Genomic DNA, 21,869 nt, shown 5'->3' on the forward strand with positions numbered 1-21,869 from the left:
CTGGAGGGGCGGTGCATGTGGCACTTCACACCTGTTTCCTCTCTACATACTGCGGTGGCCTGGCGTCTTCGGACATCCTCTCCTACTATCAGGCGTCCCATCTCGTGATACTCAACGAATGGTGGTATGGAGATCGGGGCGATCCGGCATACGCTCTGGAACGATATCTCATGGAACCTTGCACACGCTACTGTATGCGGCCGGGAAAAGAAAGAAGCTCCCAGTGGTTACACAGACTGTCTTTCAGGTCTGGCGTCGGGCACTTGGCCACATGGGGTGGTGGAATAGGCTGACGGGAGAGACCCCATTGTGGCGGAATGGCCGCCTCCCGGCTTTGTTGACCCTGCCGGGGTTGGGGCATGTTATGAGGGGCACGACCCTTAAATCCTTCCAGGAGTTGAGGGATGAGTACGATATGCCGAGTACCCAGTTCTTCAAATACCTACAGTTCCGCCATGCTATCTCCCCCACCCTAGAGGGGCTGGACTCCCTGCCAGAATTCAGTCCCATAGAGGCTAAATTGTTCATGGGAAAATTAAAGGGAAACAAATGTCATGCATATACCAATCACTAGTCACTCACTGTGCGCCCTCCCTGGAGGGCCTCCGGTCCAAATGGGAGAGAGACGTTGGTGAAATAGATGAGGAAGGATGGAGGGAGGCTCTTGCGGCTCCGCGGGAGGCGGCTGTCGCTGTGCGGCTGCGTTTTATCCAATTTAAATACCTGCACAGGGCTTACCACACGAGAGAGCGGCTGTGGCGGGCTGGTTTGATTGCCTCCCCCGACTGTCTGAGGTGTGGTAGGGAAATGGGAACGTTCCTGCATACTGTGTGGACCTGTGGGGTGATGGTACGATACTGGAAGCGTATTTGGGACTGCTTGGATGAGGTTCTGGGCTGGCAGCTCCCGCGTACGTCGCAGTTGGGTCTTCTGCATGTCTTGGAGCAAGTGGGCGGAAATATCTATAAGAGACATCTCTTGCTCCTGGGCCTTACGGTTGCCAAGCGGGATGTGGCCCGCGCCTGGAAAAACCCTGGGGCTCCGCCAATTGAGGTCTGGAAAAGGGGTATGGACTATTGCATGGGTCTAGAACGCCTGGTGTTTGAGGCCCGTGGCTGCCCCAGAAAACATTATAAAATCTGGAAGAGGTGGGCAGAATACAGGGGGTTGTGGCTAGAGCCGCCACCGCAGCAGCAAGATACAACGGTGGATCAACTGCCATAAGTTCCGGGACGGGAGTGGGAGCGCATTACCATCACTGTGTAGATTACTTTGTTTAGATCCTGGTGACCATCGTGAACGGGGCGGGGGTGGGAACCGGGTGGGGGGTAGTTATGGGATTGGGGGGAGAGACCCGGGTAGTTAAAGCCACTATTATATCCTGCCTTTTGTGCTGATTGCTGCAACTGTGATTTGAGATTATTTGCTTACAGCTTCTCCAGTGTTTGGAGTGCTGTTGATGTGTCTGCAATATCTTTCTGAAATGTCAAGAAAATCTGGTTTTGAAAAAAAAAGATAACCAGTAGGTTAATATTATGGTCTAGTCAGTCAAGATTTTTACATATCTGATATTTACGTCTGATATCATATCAGACGTAATGTAGTCAGAATTTAGTTTGCATTTTACAAACGCTTAAAATGAGTGCTATGTATTGAATTATCTTGATATTAGAAGTACTTACTAGGAGTAATAGACTCACTAAAGAGTTCAGCACCCTATTACATATTATAAACCAGAAAGGACTGTGCTTTCAGAGTGTCTACATTTCAGACATTGCAATCACATTGATAAATAGTTAAAAAAATTGCAAAGGGGTATAAGAATAACTCCCATTCAGTAGGTGCTCGACTTCACGATTCATTGAGTTAATCATACTAAACAAAAACACAACGGTGACCTAAACATTGTACTGCCTTTTGTGTTTTAACAAATACAAACAGCTCTCAACAACGGTAGAAATATAATTGTATGATTAGTACAGGAAGCCTTGGACAAATGTGTTTAAGTCAAAAAGGCGCTCTTTTGACCTTTTACTTGACAAATAGTTATCAGTGACAACTCTGTTACTTTGGTCCACCTTAGGATGCCCCTAACTCACCTAGAGCTATTTTCTCTCCTTCAGGAAAGTTTGATCCAGACCCTGGGACACTGAGATCATTAAATAACTTTTTGTTCCCCTCTCTGTATGATATTACTCCTGATAGTTGCACTGAGTCTAAGGACAGTGTATTCTATGAGTGGCTTATGGAGACTGGCGATACACAATATTGAGAGAAAAAGAAGCATGTATATCAACAACTAGATACTAAACAGGATGCTGTATAGATCTGTTCTGAAGGCAAATCCCTGGGCACTGTCTTTATGCACCTGAATGTAAAGAGAGCATTGTTCATCAACTAGATAACTGTGCATGTACAGGACATCAGCGGGAATGTAAATGTTTCCAATGTTGGTTTTATGTCCAAGTATCTCACTTTCTCACGGTTTTATTTATTTATTATTATTTTTTTAAGTGTATTTTCTATTGCGCGCAGCTACCCAAACGGGGTGTCCCGGCGCTTCAGCCGCTGTGCATGATCATACTCAGATGAGGGGAAATTAACAGAAGAGGACAGTTTTTAGAGCTCTGCGAAAGGGTAGTTCTTCATTAATTATACGAATAGAAACAGGCAGTTTGTTCCATAGGGCAGAGGCACTGACCTGAAAAGTTTTGCCCCCTGAGCGAGCTCTTTTGTATCTAGTAGTAGACAGCAAATGTTGAGAACTGGAGCGGAGACACCTTGCATTGCTGTAGGGTTGGAGGCAGGAGGCCAGATAGGCGCAACCTTTACCCCTGAGTGAACGATGTGCAAGGGTGAGAGCCTTAAATTCGGCTCTTCTTTGGATCGGTAGACAGTGCAATGCCCGTCGGTGGGGGGAAAAATGCTCTCGCAGAGAGATACCACACACTAACCGAACCGCTGCGTTTTGGACGATCTGGAGCCTGTCTAAAAGGCCAGAGGCCAACCCTAGGTAAAGACCATTCGCATAATCTAGATGTGAGGTGATAAGGGCCTGGACAATCGTTTTCCTGGTGTTAGGGGGAAGGAAATTAATGAATTTCTTGATCATCCTGATCTTTGAAAAACAAGAGCAGGACACTGTTTGGACCTGGTTATTAAAGGAAAGAGTGGTATCCCATCTAACCCCCAGGTTCCTAACTGAATCCTTTGGGAGGGGGGCAGAGCTCAAGTCGAGTGGCCACCAAAGGTTAGAGTCCAAAGGTGATGGCTGATGAAAAAATAGGACCTCCGTTTTTCCGGCATTGAGTCGGAGGAAGTTGTCATCCATCCACTGAGCAACTTTATGGAGACAATTTTTTAATGGGTCAAAGGTAGTGGCAGTAGGGGTGTCATCATAAGCAAACAACAATTGAATGTCGTCTGCATATGAAATGGCCTTAATTCCCAGCTCCGAAATAAGCTCTGCAAGTGGGGATGACATAAACATTAAATAATAGCGGACTCAATGCCGAGCCCTGGGGGACGCCCCATTTTAGTGGGCGATGATTGGACTTGAAAGGGGGAGTAGACACAGCCTGTGTCCGATTGGCGAGGAAAGAGGACAGCCAATCCAGAGCCTTACCTCGGATACCCTTAGACCTAAGGCGGTCAATCAGGATGGGGTGAGAGATGGTGTCAAATACTGCCGATAAATCGAGCAGCACCAACACCGCTCTAGAGCCCCCGTCCAGTTTCCACCTTACAGAATCGGCCATTTCAATCTGTGCCGACTCAGTACTATGGCCAGTCCTGAATCCATGCTGAGAGGTATGGAGAAGGCCATGGGTCTCAAGGAAACCGGCCAGTTGCTGGTGTACGAGCTTTTCTAGCACCTTGGCAGGGGCAGGCAGCAGCGATATAGGCCTATAGTTGGCCAGTTCATCGGGGTCAGCATTAGCCTTTTTGAGGATAGGGACGAGGAGGGCATGTTTTCAGGAATCCGGGAAAAGCCCGGACCTCAGAGACTCGTTCCTGATGTAATTAAGTGAGGGGTATCAGAGAGGGGCCAGTAATTTGTATTGTTTGGCAGGCCATGGTCCAAGGGGAGAGCCTGATCCGCATTTAGACAGCTCAGTTAAGGAGTGTTCTAAGGTAATATCCTCAAAGGCTGAGAAGACAGATACAGGGTCAGAGGGGGTATCAATTTTTTCAACCATGACAGAGTTAGAGTTGCTCGGGAACGAATCATAAATATTAGCAATTTTTTCCTCGAAATAATCTGAGAGACGGTTACATAGGGCTTGAGATGTCCTCTGAACATGTTTAAGGGCTACTGGCTCTGAGAAAGACTTGACTGTATTAAAAATCTCTCTGGATGAGCCATGAGCCCCGTTAATTTTCTGTTCTAAGAAGATTCTTTTGTGATTTATAAAATTCTTACGGTAGTCCTTAAGGGCTTTTTTATATATCCGCTTACATTCAGGAGAGTAAGACAATCTCCAGCGCCGCTCTAAAAGTTTGCAAGCGGATTTAGAGTTGCGTAACTCATCAGAGTACCAGGGTGAAGAAGGGGCAGCTCGGTGCGTTTTTATAGGCCTGGTAGGGGCAAGAAATCAATAGCGGAAGATACCCAATTGTTTAAGGTGGTCAATCGGGAATCTAGATCCGGCACTTTCCATGGGGTAGGTGACCTTGCTCCAATTACGACCTGTGGTCTTGGCAGGAACAGGAGGTTTATCTTGGCGGTCAAAGGAAAAGGTAAAAGGGATGAAGAAATGATCCGACCAGGGGGCGCTAGAGGGCGCACTAGCTGAATGGCCGCACCTTCGTGAGGCTCCAGCAGCCTGGCGTAATAATCCTGAATTAATCCTACTTTCCCTGCACGCACCCGCCCGAAAATCCCCACGGAGGGGCAGCTGGCACCACTCCACAATCGGTGTGACTTTGGAGGCTCTACACCCTCGGACGCCGAAGTTACGGCTGACGGAACCCCCCGGCTGACGGGAGCCTGCCTGCTGCGGTGTCGGACCTCGGCTCCCAGATCTACGCGAGCCCCCGGCTCACCACGAGGCGGGAGGGCCCTGCGACCTTGGCGAGTGGCCCGCCCTGGGCTTCCAGAGTGATCGGCGGCGGAGATTGGCGGCAGAAGGCATTACGGTGAGCAGTATCTGCGGAGCAGTGGCAGAGGGGGTGTGGTGCTCCCGCCGAATTTACTGGGCTGAGGCTCCCCTTTGCTGTCGGCAAAAAGTGTATTTTGGCGCATTTGGCTTTGCCGGCTGTTACCGGCAGGGCGCCCGTAACCCATACCGGCCCGCCCAGACCCTGACGGTATGCAACCTTGCTGCCCGCCCTCTGCCACTTAGCCTACACGCTACCGGCACTTCAGTTTTGTGGCTCATCGGTGCTCCCTCGAGGGACTTAATATTTGCTGGGTGAGTCCTGCACCTTGCCATCTCTCTCTGCACTTCTCCTCGCTCCACGCCATCATTGGGAAGACTGTCCTTGGGGCGCCACTGTTGCCGGGTGCTGGGGGTAGAACAGGAGAGGCTTGGACTACGCTGCACTGCCTGAAGTGGAGCTGATATCTGGTTCACTGGTTCTTGCCCTGCCACTGTACGGAGAACGCCTGGACGCGAGGGGACACCTTATCTTACTGAGCCGGAATGGGGATGCTCCCACCCCTTTGAAAAACACTGCGGCTTTGCCGAGATTCCTGCACTTTCTCCTGCGAGGCACCGGCACTGCACTATTTCACGCTGAAAGCCACCCCCGCCAGCACTTGCTCAGCTACCCCCAATACCTGGCACACGAGCTGCAAGATCGGCGCTGCTGCACCGCACTGCATGGTGTGTGGCCACTATATTCTTCACTAGCCCTTTCAAGACGGCGGTGCAAACGGCGCAGGGACGCAGGAAGTCCATATATAGATTTGCCGATATGGGGAAGCCAGACAGTCGACAGCCCAAACTGCAGTTTGAAACTGCGCCGCAGAAAAAGGGGACGCGTCACACAGGAGAAGCGGTGCCACCCCGAAGCCCGGTCGCGGAGGCCTCCACATCGACCCAGCTGACCCCGGAGATGGCCACCATCCTGCAAGAAATGCGACAGGGCTTTGCGACAGTGGTCGACAAGGTAGACCGACTCACGTCCAGGATGGACAGCATTGCCCATAAGATGGATGTCCATGAAGAACGCATATCTGAGGCGGAACGCAGAATATCGGTGAATGATGACACAACCGCAGCACATGACTCCCGCCTTGCCAGAATGGACAACGTCCTGAGGGTAATTGCTGCCAAGAACGAGGAGTTGGAAGCCAGGAGCCGGCGGAACAACGTGCGCGTCACGGGCATTCCGGAATCAACCAACACGGGGAGGATGGAACTCTACATCGAGAAACTGCTTACAGCAACAGTTGGGGCAGAAGCTCTTTCGCCTCACTTTATTGTGGAACGCGCACATCGCTCCCTTGGGCCTCAACCACAACCAGGGACCCCACCGCGACCCATTATTGCGCGCCTGCTCAATTACCGAGATCGTGATGCGGCGCTCAGAGCAGCTAGAGCGAACCAGAACCTGACATATGATGGTGTGCCATTCTCGATATACCCTGATTTTACCCCGGTGGTACAAGAACAACGACGGAAATTTCTTGCTGTTAAAAGGAAGCTCCGTGACTTGAACATTGACTATGCTCTCCTGTACCCGGCCAAGTTACGAGTCACTCACCAGGGTACACAGCATTTTTTTCTCAATCCACAACAGGTCGAAGACTACCTTAAAACCCTGCCCAAATGACCCAAGAAGACTGCGGAAGCTGAAGACTTCAATGCATCTGGGCCACAGTAAGTGGCGGCTGGCTCTCTTCGGTGTATCCTCCTGAAATTGACTGGTACATCCTCACTCACCTCGAGGATAGGTGGAACTCGCCCTGCCGGGAAGTGGCTGCTGCTGCCCCTGGGGTGCCATGGACGGGTGTTGGACTGCAGGTGGTAATGTATGCCAGGCCCCACCCCCTTCATCCCTCTTCGCTCCGAGGGTGACCCTAGAGTGGACATGCATGGAGTGGGATGGCTGGGGGTGGTGGAACGTGCACCTCTGATGGCCCCGACTGGGTGTTCCCCAATGACATTCACATGGTTGCTTGTTTGTTGGTTGCTACTTAGCACTGTTTTGGGGTATGGGTGGGGGGTGGGAATGGGATGCTGGCAAGTTGGGGTGGCTTCAGTGGGTGGGGGGTGGAGGATTGATAACTGGGTAGAGCGGGCTAACGCGGAAAGATGTGGACCCTACTTTGCAAGCTCTGAGATGCTTTATTATGTACAGATACACATTGGGAACTGTCTGCTCTTTTTCCAGCCTGGTCAGGTTGCTGGGGTTGTTGGGGTGGCTTCAGTGGGTGAGGGGTGGTGGACTGACAACTGGGTAGAACGGGCTAACGCGGAAAGATGTGGACCCTCCTTTGAATGCTCTGGGATGCTTTGTTATGTACAGTTCCACATTGAGAACTGTTTGCTCTTTTTCCAGCCTGGTCCGGTTGCTGGGGTTGTCGGGGAGGGGTGGGGGGGAGGGGGTTGCTGGGAATTCTGTTGGGATTCAAGTTTTGACATGTGCATGTTGTATACTAAGCTCACGTATTTGCTCTATGGAAGACTCCTTGATTATGACCTGGGGGTGCGGGGGCCGGATGGGTGTACTGCACATTACTCATGGCGGGGACATGGCGGAGGGGTTAAGGTCGTTTCCTTTCCGTTCCATTTTTTGTTTCCACTTGAGGGTGATGGGCTGGTCCGACTGGATGATGATTTGATTGTTGCTGAGGATGGATTGGTGGCCATCCAAACTTTACTTCTGCAGTTATTGTATTACACGACTACATGGATGACACACGCTTGACTGTGATTACTTGGAATGTGAGAGGGCTGGGGGATCATAGGAAGAGGAGACAAATATTGAGTTACCTTGATCGTCATAATGTTCACATTGCTTTCCTACAGGAAACGCACTTTGCGCCCCACAAGACACAGGCCTTTGGGAGTAGGTGGGCTTCTCACTCGATCTTTGCTAACTACTCATCGTATGCACGAGGTACAGCCATTCTAGTTAAGAGATCCACACCCTTTCGGCCTGCTGGCTCCAAGGTGGATCACCAGGGAAGGTATTGTTTATTATGGGGTAGACTAGGACACATGTCAGTAACACTTGTCTGTTGTTATGGACCCAACACGGATGACCCTCAATTCTTTACCTCTCTATGGGCGGCTATAGTTGAGACAGGACCACAACACATCATATGGGGAGGAGATTTCAACGTGACACTACACCCCCCTCTGGATAGATCACACCCCGCCCCACACCACTATACGAATGGGCGCGAAGTCCTTAGAGCGACTATTGCTGGTAACAATCTCGTTGATGCCTGGCGGTCGCACTGCGGACCTAGAGAGGAGGGTACACACTTTACAGCACAGGCTAAGTCATGGGCGAGACATGATTATTTCCTCTTAACCTCACAACTTTTTACAGCGCTGATACATGCGTCACATCTCCCCAGGACATACTCCGATCACTCCCCCGTTTTGATCACATTGACTGGTGCTGAGCTCGGCCCCCCGGTGACGGCGTGGCGCATGCAGCCCACTATGTTGTTGGACGCGGTATTCCAAGAGGAACTCCGTGATGAATGCCTAGATTTCTTTAAACGCAATAAAGAATCTGTCCAGGACGTTGCGACTATATGGGATGCCTTTAAGGCCACACTCCGAGGCTTATGTATATCAAAGGGCTCGGGAGTGCTCAAGAGCATACTGACCCGATTACGCAGCATAGAGGCTGACTTGCGCAGTGCTGAAATTCGCCTTAGAGCAAACCCTGACAATACGACCCTCGCTACCATTCGCGAAAAATTGTCGGAATTCTCTGAAGAAGCTGCTCGCGAGGTAAAGTTTCGGAACAAATACTGGGTGGCTAGACGATATGGGGAAGGTGAGAGGCCTGGGAAAGCTCTGGCAGCGACGGTCAAACTATTGCGAGCTCCGACGATAATATTGGAACTTGAGACGGCTGAGGGGCTCATACTTAGAGACACCACCCAAATCCTTAACGAATTTGTGCGCCATTATGGTGTACTGTACTCCACTGGCAGACATGGTGAACTCACATTGGATGACTATCTGGCGGATGTCTCCCTAGGTTGGTTGAGTGATGCGCAGAGGTCCTTCTTGAACGCCCCTTTTGAATTAGACGAGGTCAGGGAAGCTATCATGGGCATGAAATCGGGTAAGGCCACCGGTTTAGATGGCATACCTATAGAATTCTACAAGACGTTTATTGACTTCATGGCACCGGTATTGCGGGAAGTTTTTGAAGACGCATTGGAGGTGGGCCAACTCCCTGCCTCCATGAGAGTTGCCCTCATTACATCGCTGCTTAAACCAGGGAAACCCGCCTCGAACTGCGACTCTTACAGGCCTTTGTCCCTATTAAACTGCGACGTTAAAATCCTCGCGAAACTGATTGCAACACGCATCAGCCTCCTCCTGCCTGCACTTATCCTACCAGACCAGGCCGGATTCGTCCCTGGAAGGGCTACATCACATAATCTCCGTACCTTTTTCTCAGTATACGACTCCGTCCATGAAGATCTCCCAATGGCAGCCATCTTTATAGACGCCACCAAGGCGTTTGACTCGCTCGAATGGGACTATGTGTTTAAAGTACTTGAGCGAATGGGCTTCCCACCTCTCTTTATTTCCTGGATTAAATTACTGTATGTATATCCAACAGCCAAAGTACTCATCAATGGGAAACTGTCATCGGACTTCCCCATCACAAGAGGAACAAGACAGGGATGCCCCCTGTCCCCCCTTCTTTTTGCCATAGCCACTGAACCCCTGGCGGCTAAGCTGCGTCAGCATCATCAGGACAGGGCACTGCGTTGCTTTCAGAGACAGTTACTCGTCTCTATGTATGCTGATGATATCACCCTCTATGTTCGCCACCCTAGGGAAAACTTGCATCCCATACTCCGTGAATTCATTCGGTTTGGTGCTCTTTCGGGGGTTCAAATCAACTGGAAGAAATCATGTATTTTCCCCCTTACTGCCTCGACAGTTCAATTCCCACTTGAATTCCCACTTGCCTGGAGCACAGGGGATTTTAAGTACCTGGGTATACATGTGGAAAAGAGTAGAGAAGAACTGATTCGTGCAAACTATGGCACTGTGATGGACAGGATGAGTGACAATATATCCAGGTGGATCACGCTCCCTCTTTCCATGGCGGGACGAGCCTCCTTAGTTAAGATGGTCATACTCCCTCAACTTTTATACTTATTCTTGAACATTCCGTACCACCCCGGTTCCCATTTCTTTCGTCTGTTACGCTCAGAACTGCTCCGACTAGTGTGGGGGGGGTAAGACGCCCAGACTCAAATGGGAGATACTTATCCGGCCATACTCACAAGGGGGATTTGGAATCCCCGACTTTGAGCTCTATTACCGAGCTGCTCAGGCCCATTATGCGTACTTTTGGGTGCGCCAGCAGAGATATATGCCCCAACTGGCGGCTGAGCACTGGTTGGCACACCCCATCCCTATTGAAGGCGCACTCTACTCCCAGGTTGAAGGAAGGGACAAGACCCCTACCACTGTGTCGAGCACGGTGACGGCATGGAACTCTATCGTGTCTAAGCTGGACTTGCACTTCCTATACGCACCGTCAATGCCGCTGGCCTATCACCCACAGCTGCCGCTCCTACAAGAGGCTGGCTTTCAAAAATTATTGAAAAAGATTAATGTCACTACGTGGGGAGACCTGTACCTAGAAGGCGTCTTCCGAACTAGGGACCATTTATATGAGGGCATACACCCGACTCCCCTGGACTTGTTTTATTATGTTAGGCTGATTTCCCCAGCGAGCCCCCGGTGCTACCTCCCTTACACAACATGCTGCTTCACGACCATCCTATTAAACTGGTGTCGGCACTCTATAAATCTATACGGGTCAACACGACATACACTGCTCTGCCCGCTAGGCAGAAATGGGAACAGGATCTAGCACTGACCTTCACGGACGCCCAATGGGAATTTTGCCTACAGCAAACTGAGCGCATATCGTCTAACAGCCGTTTTAGGATAATCCACTATAAATACCTGCACAGGCTGTACCACACTCCAGCGCGCCTACACAGATTCCAGCTTAGGCCTACCGATGCCTGTGACAGGTGTGGGGCCCCGGGAGCTGATTTCCTTCACCTTGCATGGGGATGTCCTGAAGTGAATAGATACTGGACTCAGGTATTTCAGGCCCTCTCTAAAATGATACACATGACGGTGGATCCATCCCCAATGGTGGCCCTTCTGGGATATGTTGCACCTCTCCAAGCGGCTCACCGCAAATATGTAGCACTGGCTATGCTTTTGGCCAAACGTAGGGTGGCCTGTAGATGGGGGAGGGGAAGAGCGCCCAAATTCAAGGATTGGATGAGTGATATGGTGTATTGCCAGGAGCAATTGCATACCTATTCTGAACTACTGCCGCCTACTTCTAGGCCTACTGATATATGGGCCCCGTTACAATGTTATTTGATAACTGATCCGCCCGAGGATGACAGCACTTGAAGTTGGGCAACGGAAATTTGTTGATGATGTTCATGGTCTTGCAATGTAACACCTGGACTGCTGTATATGGCATGATGTGTTATCTGCTTCCTCACTCCTCCTTCCCCCCCCACCCCCCCAATCCCGCCTGGGACTGACAGCAATTGAAATTGGGAAGTAATGATCCTTAGATGGTGCTATTTTGGACTTGCGACACAGCCCCTGGGCTAAGGTATATGGCATGTTATGTCTGCTGCTTCCTCCCTTCCCCCCCCCTCCTCTCCCCCCCCCTCCCCCCCACCCACCCCCCCACTCTCCCCCCCCCCTCCCCCCCCTCTCTGTCCCTCTCCTGGCCCCCCCCCTCAGTTCAGAACCTATGTGGGAAATCACATCCTCCGCGACGTCCCTGGTGCCTGCTAACCCTTGCTTCCGATACTGTGGCTGGCCCTTCCCTCTTTTGTGGCCTCATGACTCTGCCATTCCGCCGCCCCCCTCTGCATATCGAGATTGGATATGCCCGCCTGGGTGCCCGTGTGCCCCCCCCCCCCCCCATCACTCCTGAGTTTGTAAGGACACTGCACATGTTACTGGTTATATAAAAATCCAAAAAAACAAAACAACCTCGAGACTCATTTATTTAGCTGTACAGACGCTGCACTTGTCACTTGGATGGAACTATTGGCAGACTTGTTGTAACACGCATACATGTTGGAAATGCCTTGTATTACTGTATGCACTGATAGCGGCCGGCCTCCGGGTTGTTGGCGAGACGCTGTGTGTTCCTGACAATGCTCAATAAATGTCTTGAACCAAAAAAATTTTTAAAAAAAAGCAAAAAAAATAAATAAAATGAAATGATCCGACCAGACTACAGGATCGAGATCTCCTATAGTGATTTCATTAAGGTTAGAGAAAATGAGATCCAATGTGTGGCCTGCTCTATGGGTGGGGTGAGAAATCAACGGACTCAACCCTCCATCATTCAGGGTAGCGAGAAAATTAAGACAGGTGGTGTCTAGTGTGTCCCCCGCATGGAGGTTAAGATCCCCCAATGAAGTCAAATTAGCATAGCGGAGGCTAGCCTGAAGAATAAAATCCAGGAAGGTAGACAAAAAGGAGACCTTAGACTTAGGGGGGCGATAAACTAAGAATCCTGAGAACGAAATATTCGCTGAAAGCTGGATGGAAAAGGGGATTCCTTCAATGAAGTCAATTTGTGGATAAGGGAAGGAGGAAATGGTCCAGTGTGACCTAAAAATAATCGCAATGCCACCACCGGGATGAGGACTCTGTCTGTTAACACATAAAATGTTATAATTCGGGGGAATAGCTAATGATATAGCAGGGTTGGATTCCTCTCCCAGCCACGTTTCCGTCAAAAAAAGGAGATCCCAATTATTGTCCACCAATGATTGGAAGATATCTAAGGAATGCTTTACCAAGGAGCGGCAATTAATTAAGCCAGCTTTGAGGGTTACATTTTTCGGATTAAATAAACTATGTCGAGACCAAGGGCGGGTGTGTAGGAGGGGGCAGGGGTACGGATGGTCAGCAATATCGTGAACCTGACAGCACGGGCTACAAAGATTGGGAAAGGCAGAGAGATCAGCTTGCATAGGGGGGAGGAGGGCACAGGAGGTAGGCTTCAAAGAGAGTAAAGTCACCTTACTAAAAGAAATAACCTCAGGAGTAAAAAATCCATCAGAGGGTGTGGCCGCGGCAGCGGCATGGTTGCGGACGGGCGCAGACGGGCAGGACTCTGGCACGACTCCGGCGCAGGTCCGGTGCATCCGCTGATCGCGTCCGCTGCGCGGAGGAGAGCCCATCCCCTTATGTGCTGGCCACTCGAATGTGTGGAGATGCTTCCCCACCGAAGATGGCCGCCGCACTTCTGCCTGCCCGGGAGAGGGTCTCCCCAGCCCCAAAATCGGCTGCGATGTAATTAGAAGGCAAGGCAGTGCAGGGGTGAGTGAGCAAGAGTCAATGGTTGACTCGTTTTTAATAAAAAATCGATTTCCGAAATTTTCAAATAGTAAGTAGAAAATTAGCAGCAGGAAATCAAAGTGCTTCGTGACTCAAGCAACACAGATAAATAATGCACAAGAGGAAATCTGACAGAATTAGCACCACAGCTCCCGGCTTCCGCCTCAGGAGAGACTCACTTACACAAACAGCTAGGACGCAGCCTGGCTCCAAGTGCCCCTTATGTACTGGCCACTCGAATGTGTGGAGATGCTTCCCCACCCAAGATGGCTGCCGCACCTCTGCCTGCCCGGGGGAGGGTCTCCCCAGCCCCAAAATCGGCTGCGATGTAATTAGAAGGCAAGGCAGTGCAGGGGTGAGTGAGCAAGAGTCAATGGTTGACTCGTTTTTAATTAAAAAAGCGATTTCCGAAATTTTTAAATAGTAAGTAAAAAATTAGCAGCAGGAAATGAAAGTGCTTCGTGACTCAAGCAACACAGATAAATAATGCACAAGAGGAAATCTGACAGAATTAGCACCACAGCCTCCCGGCTTCCGCCTCAGGAGGGACTCACTTACACAAACAGCTAGGATGGAGCCTGGCTCCAAGTGCCCCTTATGTACTGGCCACTCGAATGTGTGGAGATGCTTCCCCACCCAAGATGGCCGCCGCACTTCACTTCTGCCTGCCCGGGATAGGGTCTCCCCAGCCCCAAAATCGGCTGCGATGTAATTAGAACGATACAGAAAAGGGGGTGGCGATGAACAGAGTGTCTGAATTAAGCAGACCACTCTTACCCAGTCCAAAGATCAGGGCTTGATCCATCACCGTTATTTATCTCACTGCCCCATCCCAGCTCATAACCTGGCTATATGCAAATTAGTCTGTCCCTGGCCCAGTGCATCATGGGAACAGGGCAGACCAAACTACCAAGCCAATTCTTCACCAGAAAGTAGACAAGCTACCGGGGACCGGTTTCTGGCATTTCAGCCTCTTCGGCCCGGCTTGCTTGAATCCTGATGGAGCAGTGAGAAAGGGACTCATGTCTGAGTATACCCTGCCACACCTATAGTGGCCAAAAACGATACAGAAAAGGGGGTGGTGATGAACAGAGTGTCTGAATTAAGCAGACCACTCTTACCCAGTCCAAAGATCAGGGCTTGATCCATCACCGTTATTTATCTCACTGCCCCATCCCAGCTCAGAACCTGGCTATATGAAAATCCAGGAAGGAGGAGGAACATGGCGGCGGCAGGCTGACGGCTGCTGTGGAGCTCGGCACCCTGAAGAACGCCACAGCATAGTATAGCGGTGTTTCCCATGTCAAATTGACCCAGCCAGCAGACGAGAAATATGCGGTGAGCAGCGAGAACGCTCCTTTAGTCTGGTTTTCTCACCGTATACTTTAATCGCCGTTTTGGTGTTTTTTTTTTCTATTCCGAAAACCCGACGAGCACTAGGACCTACGCGGAATGCCCGAGTCACTCTGCCGTCCAGTCAGGAAGCGCGAGGTGGAAGAGCCGCTCAGCGGACTGAGAAGGGCAGCTGCGGGATTTTCGGAGCCCGAGGTGGGCAGGCAGAGAATAGGAGACAGCCGGAGAAGTCTTTGGTGCCGCTCCAGGGGCGCTCTCATTCTCCGCGCTAGAGGATCGGTATGTTGGAGCCTCTTACAGAGCAAGTCGGTGAAGACTGGCGGTAAGGAGGTATTGACAGGGAGGTCCTGTATGGAGGCAGCAGTCTCGACGGCAGTGCTAACTGAGTCAGATCAGTCCCCCCCCAGCCCTGACAGCGCTGTCCTTGAGGAAGTTGCCACAAGAGCAAAACCAAGTGAGGAGGTCACATTTAGTACAGTGGGGTTTCACTGTGTCTCCAAAAACACAGAGCCTCCGACCTGGAATAGATATCAGCTCAGGTCTAGGCAGGCGGTCTGGAACCCAACAGAGCTTCCCGAGAAAGGAGGTCCAACACCCCGGTCCCCCTTTAAACAGAAGAGAAAGGGAGATACAAGGAAGGTGGTAGTCACAAAGGCTGTGAGGCAGTCCCAGGCTCATAAGGGCACCCCCTCGCTCAAAAGTTATTTTAAAATAATGGAGCAGGCTGTAAAAGTTAAAGATAAAAAAGTTAAAGAGACTGCGGGGGCTAAATTGGGAGCGCTAGACGTAGAGGTTACTAGCGCAGCGGATACGAGAACAGGAGGAGAGGTACTAGCTGAAGTTGATGCTGAAGTGGAAGGGGAAGTGGGGGTAGGGGCTCACTCCTCCGAAGATAATGTGATCTCTTTTCCATCGGTACCTTTGAGTAACAGGTACACAGTACTTGAGCTTTCTAATGGGGGGGAGTCAGAGGCTCCAACACATCTAATACATCCTAATACAGTATATAACCCTACCCCCGGTCCCGGTTTCTGTTCCAGCCTTTCACTACCTTTAACAGCTCAGAGTTCTCCTATCCTGACTACTGCTACTGCCACTGCCACTGCTACTGCTACAGCTATGGAGAGCTTAACTTCTGAGATACCCTTAGCTCAGGTTCCGTCTGGGACAGAGTCCCACAGTATCCTTCTCTGCTCACAGAAAGGTAACACTGCCTTCCAGTCGCAAACCCTCTCCCTTCCAACCTCCGATAAACAAGTCACTGTGCAGCAGACTGGTAGTTCGTCAGTTGAACCAGCTGAGGCAGAGATCGAAGTCGATAGATTGGGTCTTTTATTCCAGACTTTAAGAGGAGACCTGCTTGGGAAATTTGAAATCTCAGAGAGCAATCAGAAAGGGTTGCATGATAGATTTGACGCTCTGGAGGCCAAACTGGAGGGGCTGGCAACTCGAACATGTGTGTTGGAGAGTAAAGTTAACTCACTGTCAGAAGCATCATCAGGGAATTCCAGAGACATTGACGCTATCAAAGCTCAAAATCGAACCCTCACTGTGGACTTGGAGAGACTGGAAATTGCGAGTCGTCGGAACAATCTAAGAATTCTTAAGATACCAGAAGGTGAAGAGGTAGAAGATATCAAGGGATTTGTATGCAGATTATTGCGAGAGGACATACTGAAGGACCGGTTAGAAATTGATCTAGAGGCTGAGATCCAGCGTGTACACAGAGATCCCTTTAGACTGCATGCAGACCGTAAAGCTCCAAGGAAAATCTTAGTTTACTTCCAGACATATAGTGTTAAGGAGTTAATCCTGACTAGATGTCTTGCACGTTCTTCCCTCCATTATCGTGCAAACCCTTACCAAATTAGATCTGATATAGGGGGGAAGGCAGCCCACAGGCAGTGGGAGTTGGGTTCAAGGATGCCAGAGCTTCGAGCATTAGGTGCCCAGGTCCAAATGAAGTTTCCCGCCTTACTCAAGATTATGTGGAACAATAAGATGTTCAATTGTAATCATCCAGAGGAGGTAGATGAACTGCTTCAAAAAATTAGAAAATAGAGATAATAGTAAATTCCAGTCCTCTGGCATGAGGGTAAATGAGAAAGATTCATATTCCTTATAACCCTTCTAGGCTCATATGATTTAATTTAATTTGGGAAGACTTAATAAGAAGTCAAATGTAAGTTAATATCCATACGTAGGCCATATACTCACTTTACTTTCTAGGCTTGATTCTGTAAGGAACACTTAAGAGGTAAATTTTACTCTTTCTTTGTGTTTATATAATAGGATGCGACTGACTTTGCGTAAAAAAAAAAAAAAAAATGTGTGATAAAATGAATATTTTTTTTATATATATACAAAGAATAAAAATAAAATACACATAGACAAGGGTCAGATGTAGCACCGAGTAAATGGGAAAACTATTTATTTTTCAGACACTGATGGTGTTTCAAGGGTGTAGAGCTCCTTAAGGCGTGATTACGCCAGGTATAAGGGGAGGGTTCCTCGGGGGGAGGGTCAGGGGGGGGGTTAGGGGAGAGGGGAAAAAATCATATAAAAATGTCCTCATATGCCATAAATTGCTATTTTGCAACACAGAGCTTAAACAGAAATTTCTATTAGCTGCAGGTCTGGTCATAGTCTCTGATGATTCCTAATACAGTCTCCAACAATAAGTTCCTTTCCTGGAATTTGAATGGTATAAGAAGTTTGAGGAAACAACAAAGAATATGTGAGTTTCTAAAAAATACCGAGGCGTATATATATCTTTTGCAAGAAACTCATCTGGAGGCGGAGATTTGTGCTCAAATATTTGGAAAACTTAGTTGGGTACAGGAAGTTCTCTGCTCTAAACAGAGGGGTTCTACTAGAGGAGTAGCTTTAGTTGTGCGTGCGAACAGGGGGATTAAGGTTCAGAACTGGGAAACCGATCGATCGGGTCGATGGCTGGTGGCAGTCCTCTCTATCGGAAGTTTTACTTTTCAGTGTGCTGTGTACTACGGTCCCAATGAGGACAGCCCAGATTTTCTTCAGAAGTTAGAGGAACATATTATTCTACATTCAGCTCCAGTCATCTTAGGAGGGGACTTTAATCTTCTATTAGACACACAGCTGGACCGTACTTCAAACGCTAAATATAATCCCCCAAATAAATCCCTCCTAGCTCTTAAAAATATCATGAAAGATTTCTCGTTAATTGATGTATGGAGAGTAAAACATGGCAACCTTAGAGAGTACTCCTTCTACAGTAAGAAGTATAAACAGTACTCCAGAATAGATTTCTTTCTCCTAGATCGTGTTTTTGTGCCTGACATTACTTCAGTCTCACACATTCCCACAGGATTGTCCGATCACTTTGCTGTGGAGTTAAATATCAACTTCAAGCTTAGCTCCTCGGAGTTCAGGTGGACTCTGGATAGAACTATTCTTCTCGATGACGAGATTAAAACCAAAATCAGAGCTAGTCTTTTAGAATTTATTTCAGTTAACGTTGGGACTGCCTCAGAGCAAATAGTTTGGGACACTTTGAAATCCTATCTTAGGGGTATCCTTGGTTCACATATGGCATTAAAAAGAAAACTGGAGAAAATAGAGAATACTAAGGTCCTCGACTTAATCAAAAAGAAGGAATTACAGTTGCAGTTAGCCGTCTTGGAAGAAAGAGACAGGATTCCCATACTTGAAAAAGAGCTGTTACAGCTACAGATAGACTTTAAGGCTAGAGCTGATAAGGTAAACAAAGATAAGTGGGAAGTTAGCAAGCTTCACAATTTTGAATATGGAGAAAAGTGTGGCTCACTCCTGGCCTGGAAGGCGAGGACCGAGAGAAGTAGGAATAACATAAGCTTGCTTATTCAGAAAGACTCCGGGATGCCCCTAACAAAGGATGTAGAAATCAGGATAGAGGCAAGAAGATTCATGGAGGAGCTCTACCACGAAGAAAATAACTGTGGACTAGAGGAGCTTGAAAAGTGGTGGGATCAGAGAGAGCTACCCCAGCTGAGTGAAAGTGACATAGCTTTCCTAGGTACAGGGATTACTGAAGGAGAAATACGGGCCCAGATAAAAAAGATGTCTAGGAATAAGGCCTCTGGTCCGGATGGTCTGCCATCCGAGGTGTATAAAGATAATGTGGAGGAAGTCTTAACACCCCTATTAACTCTGTTTAATAAAATCTTCCTGCAGGGAGATCAAGCACCACCATCCTGGTCTGAGGCTACGATTACCTTGATAGTGAAACCTAACAAAGATCCCAAAAAAATAGAATCGTACAGGCCAATTTCCTTGCTCAACTGTGACCAGAAAATATATTCCGGAATACTCGCATCTAGGTTGGCAAAAATAATTAAATCTATTATCAATTCGGATCAGAGGGGGTTCATACCTGGCCGTCAACTTAATGAACTCACGTTCCAACTCCTAGGAGCAATAGATATAGCAACAGACAGGGGGCTGCCACTTGCTATCGTTGCGATCGATGCAGCAAAAGCCTTCGATCAGGTGAACTGGTCATTTTTATGGAAAACCATGGCGAAGTTTGGGTTCCCGAATGTATTTATCGAGGGCATTGTAACATTATATAGGAATCCCCGGGCCAAAATCTTGGTCAACGGTTGCCTTACAGACTGGTTTAACATCTCAAGAGGAACAAGACAGGGTTGTCCCCTGTCTCCCCTCCTTTTTGATATATATATTGAGCCCTTTGTGTGTTCCTTAAGATCAGATCCAGTAATTCTACCTTTTAAAATAGGGGATTTGACGCTTAAGACAGCACTATATGCTGACGATCTCCTCTTATACACGTCCAATCCGGTTGAGGCTATCCCTAGGCTGTTTGAGTTAGCGGAGGATTTTGGTACTGTGTCTGGATATAAAATAAATAAAGATAAAACAGACATTATGAGCTGGAACAATACAGTACAGATACCTGAAGCTAAACAAAAAATCAGGTACCTAGGAATTTATGTTACCCATAATTTGGATAATGTCACGAAAGTAAGTTGGGAGACTGTAGTAAAGGAAGTGAGGAAACTATTGACCAGATGGAATACCCTGCCGCTTAATATCTATGGTAGAGTCAATCTGGTCAAAATGATCATCTTGCCGAAAATCACCTTCCTATTTAATTCCATCCCCCTCAATTTAAAAAAAACAGATATTGCTAATCTCCAAGGAAGAATTGGTTCCTTCATCTGGGCAACTAAATCTCCAAGGATCGCCTGGAGGAAATTGAGAAGAGGGTTGAAGTTAGGTGGGCTGGCTCTTCCTGATTTGCTTCTTTATTGTTATGCTTTTCAGTTTAAGAACTTCAGACTTTTAGCAAATAAACTTGATTCTTCATCTCAGGGTAAACTCTTTCAGGCTATGCTTTTTGATCTCCCACATGCCCTAGACTTTTTTCTTTACAAATTCGGGGATCACAAGTTTTTTAAAAAGGTTCGACTGAAGCTCCTAAAAACTGCACTCAACAACTGGCAAACATTACGTGGAATGTTTAATATACCTTATTACCATTCCCTAGCCCCAATCTGGGACTCCCCAGGCACACCAGAATGCCTTTTGGACCGATTGGCGCTACCTTTGAAGGCGGCAGGTATCACAAACTGGGGGGACCTGTGTATCAATTCGGCTTTATTAAGTTGGGAATCCCTCTCGAACCTAACGGAGGGTACTATTACTAGGTTCAAATTTTATCAATTGTCCTCGTGGTGGGCGAGGCAGTGTTGGGCCTATAATAAGGAAATACTCTCATTGGAATTAATTAATAGGGACAGGGGATGGAAAGGTGAGGTTGCGCATTGGTATAATAAATTTGTGGGGGTTAAAGAAAATCTAGAATCTGAAATTGTTAAGCTATGGAATGACCTTTTAGACCCTGATGCTGGGGAGGTCTTGAAGGTCTGGACAGATTCTTTTACACTCTCCCAAAAAATTATAAAACCTTCCAATCTTAGAAGAAACCACCTATTCACATTGCATAGGGTCTATTGGACTCCAGCAAAACTAGCTAAGCTGTCAGCAGAAGTATATTTTTGCCCAAGATGTAAGTCTCCAGCGGCGGATGATAGACATATGTTTTTCGATTGTCTGTCTATCAAGGGTTATTGGAGTGAGGTGTGTGAATTCATAGAAGAAGTGGTATCATCCCCAATTGTTCCCAGCCCCAGATTGATTGTGTTTGGTCTCCCTAATGATTATAATACTCGAAATTGTGTGTCGCAGTTTATTTTTTATGTTATCGTTATTGCCAGGAGAGAAATCTGTAGGGAGTGGAAGTCTATTAACCCTCCCAGATTCGTAGACTGCCTTAGAAACATCATGGCGGTCAGTCGTTTAGATATGTTGTGTGGTGGAGAAAGCGCCAATGAGATCTGGTGTGCTCTGAATGCATGGACTGAACGATAACATCCAATGAGTCCAATGATTATGCCAGAGGTTAATGGTCCTATTCTCCCAAAGTGGCAAGCTACATCGCGAATGGGAGTTGGCTTAGGAAACAACCTACCTCTTGGTGACCTCCATCGGCTATCCATAGACCCCAGGGCCAGAACAGCTGGTTTATGCCTGTGGCCAGGAGAGCGCCTATCTAGAGTTGACATTATCTGGTGGCATGTATGAGGACAATAAAATAATAAAAAAAAAAAAAAAAAAAAAAAAAAAGAACCTGGCTATATGCAAATTAGTCTGTCCCTGGCCCAGTGCATCATGGGAACAGGGCAGACCAAACTACCAAGCCAATTCTTCACCAGAAAGGAGACAAGCTACCGGGGACCGGTTTCTGGCATTTCAGCCTCTTCGGCCCGGCTTGCTTGAATCCTGATGGAGCAGTGAGAAAGGGACTCATGTCTGAGTATACCCTGCCACACCTATAGTGGCCAAAAACGATACAGAAAAGGGGGTGGTGATGAACAGAGTGTCTGAATTAAGCAGACCACTCTTACCCAG

The 21,869-nt window shown here is 48.3% G+C and overlaps 1 protein-coding gene across 1 annotated transcript in view; it reads left to right on the forward strand.

The window, feature by feature from the left end:
- The window catches only part of LOC144823830 (uromodulin-like), a 288,380-nt gene that overhangs the window by 52,429 nt on the left and 214,082 nt on the right, over nt 1–21,869 (forward strand). The gene's annotated exons all lie outside the window — the stretch shown is intronic.

The sequence above is a fragment of the Lissotriton helveticus genome, chromosome 3_1 (genome assembly GCF_964261635.1).
Source record: "Lissotriton helveticus chromosome 3_1, aLisHel1.1, whole genome shotgun sequence".
Taxonomy (NCBI): domain Eukaryota; kingdom Metazoa; phylum Chordata; class Amphibia; order Caudata; family Salamandridae; genus Lissotriton; species Lissotriton helveticus.